The sequence below is a fragment of the Drosophila suzukii genome, chromosome 3 (assembly GCF_043229965.1).
Source record: "Drosophila suzukii chromosome 3, CBGP_Dsuzu_IsoJpt1.0, whole genome shotgun sequence".
In the NCBI taxonomy this organism is placed as follows: domain Eukaryota; kingdom Metazoa; phylum Arthropoda; class Insecta; order Diptera; family Drosophilidae; genus Drosophila; species Drosophila suzukii.
Window position 1 is genome coordinate 35956056 of NC_092082.1, and position 13389 is coordinate 35969444.

A 13389-nucleotide genomic window follows, 5' to 3' on the forward strand; every position below is an offset into this window, starting at 1 on the left:
CCTGGGCTGTAGCTTCTCTCCTCTCGTTGTCGGTGCGACGCAGCGTTCGCAGTACGCTCGCTGCGTAGGCTGCCGTCGCTTCCCAATTCGCCTCCTTCAGCAGCATGAGGGGCACAAAAGTTTCTGGCCGAACTCTTGCCCCGGTGGTCTCCATGAGTATCTGGCGGTCATAACCAAAGCGGCGACATTCAAAAAGGACATGCTGAGCGTCCTCGACAATGCCACTGCCGCACTCTGGGCAGCCGTCCTCCGTGTCGTGCCCGAAGCGCTTAAGGAAGCTTCGGAAGCAGCCGTGTCCACTCAGCGCCTGCGTGAGGTAAAAATCCACCTGGCCGTGCTTCCTATTTAGCCATGGCTCTATGCTGGGGATGAGCTGGTGCGTCCAGCGACCCTTGCTGGAGATGTCCCAGGCTGCCTGCCAGTCGTCACTCTGCATCCTGACCCTTCTCTTCACCTCGGTCTTGGTATTGCGGTCCGCCTGTTCGCCTGCTAGAGCCGCGAGAATCTCCTTGGCCTCCCGCACCAGTTCACACAGGGGAACTTGGCCTGCGATGACAAGGGCTGCGTCGTCCGAGATCGTCATGAAGGCACTCGAAATTCTAACGGCGCACAGGCGGTACGTCGAGTTAACACCTCGCATGTAGCTGCTCACAGCAGTGGCTTCAGCCCACACTGGAGCAGCGTACAGCAACTGCGACTTGACAACAGTCGCGAGGAGCCTGCGTCTGTCCTGCTTCGGTCCCCTAGTATTCAGCAGGATCCTGGAGAGCGATCCTGTGGTTTCGCTTTCCTTTTTGTTTACGAACTCCAGGTGTTCGCGGTAGGAGAGGCGGGTGTCCAGCATGACTCCCAGGTACCTTATGGCACGCTGAGAAGTTATCGTTGACCCTCCGATCTGAATATGCGCCGACTCCACTGCTTTCCTGCTTCAAATCAGCACCGCTTCAGTTTTGTGTGAGACCAGCTCTAGGCCCTCCACTGCTCGAATTGCGCAGTTTGCAGCTGCCTCCACGGCCGCAACTTCCTTGGGCACCACAACCAGCGCGACATCATCCGCAAAGCCCTCAATGTCGGTGCTGCTCGGCAGTGGGAGCTTCAGAACACCGTCATACATCGTGTTCCAAAGTTCTGGGGCCCACAGAGGTATCTAGGACCAACTCCCTTTTGCTGACATAGCTGTGCACTACATTCAGCAGATAATCCGGGATGTTGAAGGACCGTAGTGCCTCCAGTGTCCTCCCCCAATAGGCTGAGTTGAACGCGTTCCGTATGTCCAGCGTGACCACTAGACAATACTTTTTCGTCCCACCTTTCCATCTGGTACCAGCGATGGCTTTAGCAGCAATGTTGGTGACCCTCTCTATCGCGTCCAGTGTCGATTTCCCTTTCCGGAAACCGTACTGGTTGAAAGACAGTCCACCGGCATCCTCCATAGCAGCGTTAAGCCTTGTTGCAATGACCCTTTCGAAGACCTTGCCTATAGTGTCCAGCAGGCAGATGGGTCTATAGGAAGAAGCTTCGCCCGCTGGTTTCCCTGGCTTCGGCAGGAGCAGAAGTTTTTGGCGCTTCCACCTGTCGGGGAAGGTCCCTTCCAGCAGGCACGTGTTGTGGAGCGATGCTACCGCGCCCGGATGGAGGGATAGCAGGGTCTTCACTGCCCTGTTCGGGACCAAATCCGGCCCGGGTGCCTTCCTGCTCTTCAGGTATCTTGCCACAGACAATAGTTCCGTCTCCGTGACCGGACATATCTGGCTCCCAATTTGTCGCGTCCATCGGGGGATGCAATGGCGGCAACCCTCTGGAAACAGCACTTGGACAATGCCTTCCAGGACCGCCGGGTCAGTAGGCGACCTGTTGCCGGCACTCACACGCTTGACCACCGTCTTGTAGGCTCTTCCCCATGGGTCGTTTTCCAGCTCGTCACAGAGCTTGAGGTAGCTCTCCCTCTTGCTGTCCCGAATCGCCAGTTTGAGTGCCTTCTTTGCACTCTTAAGGCTAGAGTTGCAGGCAGAAAGGTTTGCGGTGCCTCTCGCCCTTTGGACTAACCTCCTGGCTCGAAGGCAGGTCCTGCGTAAGCTAGCGATTTCCTCGCTCCACCAGTACACTGGCGCGTGGTGCTTCCGAAAGGTCTTACGCTGCTGCATGCTTTGGTCACAGGCTTCCTCCAGTCTGGCTGCCAATTTGTTCGCTGCTACATCAGCCGAGTCCAGCTCAGATACAGTCAATCCCTCCAGTGCGCTGGCGAAGGTCTGCGTCCTAAAGGTGTCCTGGCGGTAGGCTTTTCTTGGCCCGGTCATCGGCTGGCTTTGGCACGGTGGACCGCCAACTGTCAGCAGGATGGCCTCATGGTCGCTGGCCGTGAACACCTCGCCTATCCTCCAGCGTATGCTACGGGATAACGAGCTGCTCGCGAACGATAGGTCTATGATTGAACCGGCCCCAGCTCTGTTGAAGGTGTGCTGGGAGCCCTCGTTCAACAGGACGATGTCCAGTGACGCAATTGCTTCAAGGATGGTGCGCCCCCTGGCGTTGGTATAGAGGGAGCCCCTTTCCTCGGCCAGGCGTTAAATTCGCCTCCGATCACCACGTTGCTCCTTCCTCTCAGGTCGCTGATCAGGTCGTCCATGATCCTGCTAAAGGACGTCAGTGATAGACTGGGCGCCAGGTAGCAGCTGTAGATCCATGTGCCGCCTACGTTCGCTCGGGCAAATCCCTCTACTGCCCTCGTGTCCCGCATTGGTGGAACACTCACACCGCAGAGCCACAGTGCCGCTTTGCCTGTGCGATCCGTGACCCAATCGCTGCTGCTTTCCACTCTGTAGGGCTCACTGAGTATCGCCACCTCAGAACCCAGCTCGCGCACCGTCTGCTTCAGGAGGTCCTACGCGGCCCTACAATGGTTCAGATTTAGCTGAATCAATTGCATGACGGTCGAGGTCTCCCTGTCCCGCTGGTTGTGGCTGGGCAGAGTCTGCTTTCTGCCTGGTGCCTGGTCTCCTTTCTTCCTGCCGCAGAGCAGAATAAGCATGAAGTCTCCTTGCTGCACTTGGCTGCCTTGTGCCCTTTTTCACCACATCTTATGCAGCAATCGCTCCTGTCCACTAGGCTCTTGCAGTTAACTGCAATATGCCCGGATTCCAAGCATTTGAAACATCTTGGGGGGCCTGTTCTTTCCCGGATCCTGCAGATGGTCCATCCAATCCGCACCTCGCCACGATGGAGGACGGCTTTCCCCAGGGAGTAGGGCGTAGCCTCGACGCAGACTCCGAACTCTGATGCGCTCCGCGTCGATACCATACTGGCTCGCAATCGCAGCGCAGATTTCCTGCTCCGTCGCGATGGAGTCGATGTCTCGTATCTCCAGAACGAGCAGTTTGGTCTCGTCCGACATGGCTCGCACTGACGCTGCGTCGCCTAGCACCCTCGCAATGCTCTTCTTCATGGCTTCTGCACTTTCTGCGCTGCCTTTGGCCACCTCGAGCAGTAGGTTGCCGTTAATGGTGCGGCGTACCTTGGATACACCGCTTCCCAAGTCTGACAGCTGTTTATCTTCCCTTCGAGTCACCATGGCTAACACCTCGCTGTACGATTTCCCGCTCGCCTGGATAACGACGGCGTCGGGTCTGGCGCGACGCGTGGCCCTCGGCTTTTTCTTGACCACCTCCCACTCAGCGACCGGAATTGCGGGGCTCACAGTCTTACTGGCGCCAGCGTGTGTCGCATCTCTCTCTTTGGGCCCTTTTGGCGGGTTCTTTCGGGTGCTCCTGGGAGCTTTGGCACTTTTCTGCTGCGTTGGGCGCGTGGATGGTGGGGCCACTTGAGCCGCGGATCCTCCAGCCACAGTCGGCTGGCTTATCCTTCGCCAAGGCTCCGTTTGCGCTGCAGAATCTCTCCCCCAGACAGGCGTTGTGTGCTGTTCTTTGTCGGCGCTCTGCAGGCTTCGAGAGCATTTCGCGCACACAATAGCAGCATCTTGCCCATTCACCCTGATACTGTCGTCCTTGCCGCCCTCTCTGTTCGCCTCTAGGATGTTTGTGTAAAGCGCCTTCATGCGCACGAACGTCTCCCTCGTGGCGACAGTTATGTGGCGCGCCGTCTTGTCCATCATCTTGGTGGATACCTCCTGCAGAAGCTTCCCCAGCTCCAAGAGATCCTCCAGGCAGGTTGCCTCGTGGGAGGCCTTTCTCCTTTTGGCCGGCGTGGTCCTCTGCGAGTTAGCTGGGCTCGCAGGATCACGCGTCCTCTTAGGGGTTTCCTTAGCTTCCTCGGTGTCTACGATCAGCTCATCGACTTGGGTTGTCGAAGGTGCCGGCGAGCGGGCGAGCTTGCTGCCCTTCTTAAATGCCGCTGCAACTCCGTCGGTCCCATCTTCCCTCGGCTGGCGGGGAGATCTTACCACCACTGGTCTGCCCGCGAAATGGTTTGCAGCCTCCTCCATCTCGGGCTACCCGGTTTGTTCGAGGGAGGCTCCCGCGCTGGCCACAGATTTCCCCTAGGCTTACGATGGGGGATATACCGCCCCTTTTCGGTCCCCAGTGCCCCTTTTGATAGACACCGCCGCGGCGGAGGGGTTGGAATTTAGCCCGATCCTTGGCCTTTTGCCGTCCCTGAATCCCGGTGCCAGAATTTGGAGAATTTCGAATATTCAAAATTCAAAAACTTAGACTGGGCCCGCGTTTATGGCGCTTTCCAACACTATGTGCTGTTAGGCGCGGGGATCCACGCTGTTAAGCTCCTACCCCGACGTTGTTCAACACTGTAAACAGCTGATTTTGTTGTTTGCGGTGATGAGGGAAAAAACGCGCGGGTGACAGCTTGTGGATGATGTGCGCGTGAGAGAGATTTTCGAGGTGAAAGCCTCTCACTCGATGGGCGCGGGAGAGGATCCCCCCCCTGGCCCACGAACTGACAGCAGCCTCACCAGTCCAAGACTTGGGGATACGTTCGGAGGCCCCGCCGGAACAGTGCCCTGGTACGTACCTCTAGTCCCGGAGTGTCTCGCACTATACACAGTACACTTTTTAGGTAACGACCGTCGCTACACTGACTTTAAAACGAGATAAATTCAGAGCGCACTCGACTATACAACCGTCTTGCCTTACGTCAGTTGCCGTGTGTCAGTATTTTGTCAGATGTGTGTATGTTTAGAGAAAACGAAAATGCGCTTTAGCACTCAAAAATGTACACACCCATATACAATGTACATGTAAATATGTACATAAGTATGCACATAAATAAGTACATATGTATCTAGAGAAAAATAACAATAAAAAGTGCGCCCTTTTCGCGGAACAATTCTATGTATGTACATATTTAATTTGTAGTATTTTGCCTTTATAAGTGTGTTTGCTCAATGTAGTCTTCCAGGAATCAAGTGCACAGTTATTATATATGATGGACGTTGATGCACTACGAGCAGTACAAACAAGTGGCCCAACAACACCAAGCACGTGCTTGTTACGCGCGGGGCTTTTTTATCAATTTGGGCAAAAATACGAGTTTGCGAGGAAGATACAAAAAAAAAATAGAGACGGGACACAAATGAAAATAAAAGAAGCATCTAAGAATGAAGCAAATGAGTTAAAATATTAGTTTTTAATACCGGGATAGAAGTTGAAGGGCAAATTAAATGATAAAGGTTGTTATAATTATTACATAGAACGCGAAAGGGCTCGTGCAGACAAAAATTAGATGTACATCGTGGCAAATTTAGGGGATAATAATTTCGTGTTAGTCTAACAGGAACATTGAAAGTTAGGCGGTTTACAAGTTCTACAGAATCAATATCACTTCTTATAAGATTTTGCATAAAAATAGTACCAAGCATTGTTCTATGATTTGCAAGGGTAAGTAAATTAAGCAATAGTAATCTACTCTGATAGGAAGGTAGCCTTATGTTTTGATCCCAGTTTAAACTACGAAGGGCAAAAAGAAGAAATTTTTTTTGTACCGACTCAATACGGTCAATATGCACTTGATATTGTGGACTCCAAGCCGAAGAACAATATTTCAAAATAGGACGGACAAGGGAGGTAAATAATAATTTGGTTGTATAAGGGTCATCAAATTCTTTTGACCAACGCTTTATAAACCCAAGAACACTCATGGCCTTGCTGACAGTGGACATTATGTGGCAGTCAAATTTAAGTTTTGGGTCCAGAAGAACGCCTAAGTCATTAACTGAATATATACGGTCGAGTGACGTATTTTGAAGAGAGTAACTAACAAAAGTAGGAGTACCCCTATGAAAAGTCATAACGTTGCATTTAAGGCAGTTCAAATTTAAAAGGTTATACTCACACCATCCCTGAAAACAATCAATATCTGACTGTAAGTTGAAACCCGACGCTATATCATTATGTGATAAACAAAGCTTAACATCTTCAGCATACATTAGTACACGAGAGTGTGTCATGATAGAGGGGAAGATCGTTAATAAACAAAGTAAACAGCAAAGGGCCCAAATGACTACCCTGAGGCACTCCAGATGTCACATAGATCAGTTTTGAGGCAGCGTTCTTGAATATAACCCTCTGAGTCCTACCATTCAAATAACTTGAAATCCAAGTTGATAGATTACATGGAAACCCAAGCTGATTTAATTTGAATAAGAGAAGAGAGTGGTTGACAGAGTCAAAGGCCTTACTAAAATCTGTGTATATAACGTCACTCTGCATTTTATTCTTAAATCCATTTATTAGAATAGATGACAATTCCAGAAGGTTGGTGGTGGTCGATCTTGGCTTAACAAAACCATGCTGACACGGTGATATTAGCGAGGAACATAAATGTTGCAAATGAGAAGTAATAATACGTTCAAATGCTTTAGGAATTGCCGACAATTTAGAAATACCTCTGTAATTCTGGGCATCCGCCTTCGCACCCTTTTTGTGAAGTGGAATGATAAAAGAGTCCTTCCAGATAGTAGGAAAAACTGACGATGAAATAGACAAATTAAAAAGTTTAAGAATCGGTTTACATATGGTTGACGCACAAAACTTAAGCACACACCCGGGGAGTCCATCAGGACCGGGAGAATAAGTTGGCGTTGTTTTTTCTAAGTCTCTTACGAGAGAAATTTCCGTAATTTCAGGGGTAAAGATACAATTTGCCTTATTTAAGGGATTAGGGTAGTTAGAATTTGACCAAGCAGCCGAACTATAAGTAGTTTGGAAAAACTCGGCAAATAAATCAGCAATTTCAGAATCCGTCGATGCCTCCATTGAGTTAAAACGTACCGATGAAGGCAATACTGACGACTTACGCTTGGCATTGACAAAGTTATAAAACTGCTTCGGATCATTTGAAAATTCAAATTTACATCGACTTAAATACATAGAATAGCAATGACTATTGAAAACATTAAAATCCGATCGAGCCACCACATATTTCGAAAAATCAGATGGATTACCCGATTTCTTATACTTTTTATAAGTGTTTGTCTTAAGGTTTTTAAGTCTTTGAAGCGCATTGGTAAACCAAGGTGGGCTGTTTGTCTTTGAAGGAAACCTAGCAGGAACGCATTCATTAAAAAAGGTATTTAACACTAAATAGAAGTGTTCAGTGGCACTTTCAATATCCATACAATTGTACAATTCGGTCCAATTATATTGAGAAATCATGTCGTTAAGTTTTTTATAGTTACATTTTCGGAAACATCTCACTTTAGTTTGAGAAACTAAAGGAGAGAGGGTATCAACACATGGGAGGCAGATTGTCAATTCCATTGTTGGATGATATCGGTCTTCAGGTACAACAAGAGCGTCAATTCTAGATACCGTGACTTCAGACGGGTCTGAAACAAACACAAGATCTAGTTGTCTATTTAATGAATTCCGTATAAGACCATCTACAAAATCATGGGCGGATAGAGGTATAGCGACTAGTGAGTCAGTAGGAGGAGACCAAGAAATATCAGGGAGATTAGTCACCCAAAACAATCAAAAGGTCACTGTTAGAAAGAAGGGATAGAACAGATTTTATCGCAGACAGGTGGTGCTCATAAATTATTAAATCAGAGCCAGGTGGAATATAGGAACATGTAAAAAATATTGAGAATGATTGCAAGGAAACTTTCACACTAACAAACTCAATTTCATTAGGAGTATCAGAGTGAATTCTCTCGGATGTTAGGCTAGTGCTAACGGCAATCAGCACACCTCCCCTACGTGAGGAGCGATCGGTCCTATAGGCATTAAAATTGTTTGACAGAACTTCATTGTCAGATATCTCTGGTTTCAGCCAAGTTTCCGTAAAAGCCAAAATATCAGCAGTAAATGCATAGGAGTCAGCATAAAGCTTGGGTAGCTTCATATTTAGTCCCCTAACATTTTGATAAGCCAAAAATAAACTTTTTAGTTTTTTGGCGCAGTGGAAGGTCTGTTATTTGTTCTCGGTTTATTGGGAACAAATTCTTTTATTACTAAATCATCATTAAGCCAAAAGCTTTCAGAAAGTAGTACCTTAAACACATCAGGCGGAGCAAATATTTTAAAAGACGATATACTACGAGCATATGAAAATCTAAATTGTTCAACTAAAATATTCTCGGATGGGAATTTTTCACGAATAAATTCCAAAACATCCTCAGATGTTGTATCTGGGATGAATCTCGAAACAAATAATTGTTTTCTATGTGGAACAACTGATAATTTCTTACGTCCCCCAGCAGCAGATTGCACCTCACTAAGCTGAGAGCCAAAAACGGTAACTTCTGTACCTATAGGCACAGTCGGCACCGTAGCCGGCACTGAAGGTTTTTTGACCACCCGACTTCACCTGAAACAGCTGTATCCATAGGCGCAGTAGGTTCACTTACCACAGTGTCAACAGAGACTGCTGCAGCCACCAAGTTCGGATTTGGGGTGGATACCGTGACCGTATTAACTGCCGCTAAGCTGGCTTTTTTACGTTTAGGCGACTCAGTTAGTAATTATACCCGTTACTCGTAGAGTAAAAGGGTATACTAGATTCGTCGGAAAGTATGTAACAGGCAGAAGGAAGCGTTTCCGACCCCACAAAGTATATATATTCTTGATCAGGATCACTAGCCGAGTCGATCTAGCCATGTCCGTCTGTCCGTCTGTCCGTCTGTCCGTCTGTCCGTCTGTCTGTCCGTCCGGATGAACGCTGAGATCTCGGAAACTATGGGAGCTAGGCTATTGAGATTTGGCGTGCAGATTCCTGAGCTTCTTACGCAGCGCAAGTTTGTTTCGGCACAGTGCCACGCCCACAAACCTCCCAAAACTGTGGCTCCTACAGTTTTGATGCTAGAATAAAAATTTTAACTGAAATGTATTGTTCTCATCAATACCTATCGATTGACCCAAAAAAAAGTTTGCCACGCCCACTTTAACGCCCACAAACCGCGAAAACCTGTGACGCCCACAATTTTCATGCTAGATAAAAAATTTTAACTGAAATGTATTGGTCTCGTCGATACCTATCGATTGATCCAAAAAAAAATTTGCCACGCCCACTCTAACGCCCATAACGCTTAAATCTGTATACCGCCGGTAGGTGGCGCATTTTAATCTCGCTTTGCTGCTTGCATATCTCCATATAGCTGAGTAACGGGTATCTGATAGTCGAGGTACTCGACTATAGCGTTCTTCCTTGTTTTTTATTATTAAATTGGGCACAAACGGAATTGAACCCCTCATTGAGCTGTTTAAAAGCACCAGAGAGATTCAAAAGGCTGTCTCGAGTCTGCTTCATAAAGCCGCTCATCTCAACAACCATTTCCTTGCAGGATCCACATGACCACATGAGTCCAGAATTCTGATCAATGAAGTCTTTGACTCTACCAGTAAATCCTGCGCATGTAACGTGCATTATCGATTCGCAGAGCCAGCAGAAAATAAAAGGATCTTTAGTTGAAGACGAAAGAGTACAATTTTTCTTAGAGCAGACAAGAGCCATTTAAAGGAAATTAAATAAAATAAAATAATATATGAAAAATACCTCAAGTAAATTTGGCACTGGGATCAAATTCCAAAACCACAAAGGCACAAAACACGAAAAAAAATAAGAGCGCGAGATCGCGTATTAATTTAAATGTAAGAGAGCACAAGAGAATAAATCTTCTATCGATTGAGCGTTGCTTGTGGAACACTGACAACTTTACGCAGGAACAGTTACAATGTAAAGCAAGCAAGAGAGAGAGAGACAAGAGAATAGCACACCAAAAGTCTACCAGAAATTTGGCAGGTTCAGAGAGAGTTTAAGTTACAGTTGTAATATAGAGCGGGAGAGAGAGTGAGAATCAAAGAGTTTTAGCAAGTTTAGTGAGTATAAAAATTACACTAACAAAGCTAGGAGATTAAACAAATCTAATATAAATGTTAAAATAACTATAATCACTGGGAGATCTAGTAAAAAACACTAAACACACTAACCCAGCGGTTAGACTAAGCTTTGTTAATAAACAAACACAAAACACTCGCAAAAAATCACAGAATAGACAAAAATTCAGAGTAAACACAACCGTTCACAAGCGACGCTAAACCGACTAACTTTAATTCACAATAACACATTGGATGTCGCATTATTATTACTTACTTTCGAGGTAAAAACTCTTCTTTAAAACTCTTCCAGCTTTGCGTCACTTTTTGCACTCATTTTCACATAACTTTGGCACACGCAATCAGATCAAAAGTGAATGGCTCCTTTCTAGAGCTGGGGCTACCATTCAATTGTATCGATATATCAAATATCATCTTGCGTTGGTATCGTGATTTTTGTTCTATAGTTAACTTTACCTATTAAATATATTCATATACTACATATAAATTATGTTTTTCGCTTCGGGATATATTAAAAAAAAGCGATTTTTATTTTAATATACAGAAGAGTTTTTATTGGTAAAGTTCTTTCAAGTTAGATCCCCAATCTTAAACTGATTTTACAAAATGCATTATTCTTATAACTATGGCTTTTAGCGGTGTCAGCGACGCGAGCAGCGAAAGTGGACTTTGATTGAGAATTTTGATTGGTCAAATCTGTGGCCCGATGAAACGGTTTCTAGGCTGCATCTTTTGTTTAAATAATTTGGATTGGCCAAAGCTTTTATGCTGACGAATGGGTTCTCAGGCTGGATCCTTTGTTTAAATGTTTGAATATTGTTTATGTCTACCGTCGTCGATAAAGGCGTGAGAAGTGTTTATAATTCTGGTACTGCCGTTTGAAGGCGTGGGAAAGATTTGTGTCTGAGGGGTTAAATGTTTATGTCGGATTGATTTGAATAAGTGCGATAGTGCTCTGGACTTATGTATCCAGGGTATTTGCGTATACGTCACTCGCCCCTCCTTTAGAAGATTCAACATCCTTGTTGAATTTAAACAAAATTTCCTTTTTGTTGAGAAACTAAAGGAACTAAAGGAGAGAGGGTATCAACACATGGGAGGCAGATTGTCAATTCCATTGTTGGATGATATCGGTCTTCAGGTACAACAAGAGCGTCAATTCTAGATACCGTGACTTCAGACGGGTCTGAAACAAACACAAGATCTAGTTGTCTATTTAATGAATTCCGTATAAAGCTTACTTGCTGTAACGATAATTCTAGAAGACCATCTACAAAATCATGGGCGGATAGAGGTATAGCGACTAGTGAGTCAGTAGGAGGAGACCAAGAAATATCAGGGAGATTAGTCACCCAAAACAATCAAAAGGTCACTGTTAGAAAGAAGGGATAGAACAGATTTTATCGCAGACAGGTGGTGCTCATAAATTATTAAATCAGAGCCAGGTGGAATATAGGAACATGTAAAAAATATTGAGAATGATTGCAAGGAAACTTTCACACTAACAAACTCAATTTCATTAGGAGTATCAGAGTGAATTCTCTCGGATGTTAGGCTAGTGCTAACGGCAATCAGCACACCTCCCCTACGTGAGGAGCGATCGGTCCTATAGGCATTAAAATTGTTTGACAGAACTTCATTGTCAGATATCTCTGGTTTCAGCCAAGTTTCCGTAAAAGCCAAAATATCAGCAGTAAATGCATAGGAGTCAGCATAAAGCTTGGGTAGCTTCATATTTAGTCCCCTAACATTTTGATAAGCCAAAAATAAACTTTTTAGTTTTTTGGCGCAGTGGAAGGTCTGTTATTTGTTCTCGGTTTATTGGGAACAAATTCTTTTATTACTAAATCATCATTAAGCCAAAAGCTTTCAGAAAGTAGTACCTTAAACACATCAGGCGGAGAAAATATTTTAAAAGACGATATACTACGAGCATATGAAAATCTAAATTGTTCAACTAAAATATTCTCGGATGGGAATTTTTCACGAATAAATTCCAAAACATCCTCAGATGTGGTATCTGGGATGAATCTCGAAACAAATAATTGTTTTCTATGTGGAACAACTGATAATTTCTTACGTCCCCCAGCAGCAGATTGCACCTCACTAAGCTGAGAGCCAAAAACGGTAACTTCTGTACCTATAGGCACAGTCGGCACCGTAGCCGGCACTGAAGGTTTTTTGACCACCCGACTTCGAGAAGCAGTGACTTCACCTGAAACAGCTGTATCCATAGGCGCAGTAGGTTCACTTACCACAGTGTCAACAGAGACTGCTGCAGCCACCAAGTTCGGATTTGGGGTGGATACCGTGACCGTATTAACTGCCGCTAAGCTGGCTTTTTTACGTTTAGGCGACTCAGTTAGTAATTTTTTATTATTAAATTGGGCACAAACGGAATTGAACCCCTCATTGAGCTGTTTAAAAGCACCAGAGAGATTCAAAAGGCTGTCTCGAGTCTGCTTCATAAAGCCGCTCATCTCAACAACCATTTCCTTGCAGGATCCACATGACCACATGAGTCCAGAATTCTGATCAATGAAGTCTTTGACTCTACCAGTAAATCCAGCGCATTTAACGTGCATTATCGATTCGCAGAGCCAGCAGAAAATAAAAGGATCTTTAGTTGAAGACGAAAGAGTACAATTTTTCTTAGAGCAGACAAGAGCCATTTAAAGGAAATTAAATAAAATAAAATAATATATGAAAAATACCTCAAGTAAATTTGGCACTGGGATCAAATTCCAAAACCACAAAGGCACAAAACACGAAAAAAAATAAGAGCGCGAGATCGCGTATTAATTTAAATGTAAGAGAGCACAAGAGAATAAATCTTCTATCGATTGAGCGTTGCTTGTGGAACACTGACAACTTTACGCAGGAACAGTTACAATGTAAAGCAAGCAAGAGAGAGAGAGACAAGAGAATAGCACACCAAAAGTCTACCAGAAATTTGGCAGGTTCAGAGAGAGTTTAAGTTACAGTTGTAATATAGAGCGGGAGAGAGAGTGAGAATCAAAGAGTTTTAGCAAGTTTAGTGAGTATAAAAATTACACTAACAAAGCTAGGAGATTAAACAAATCTA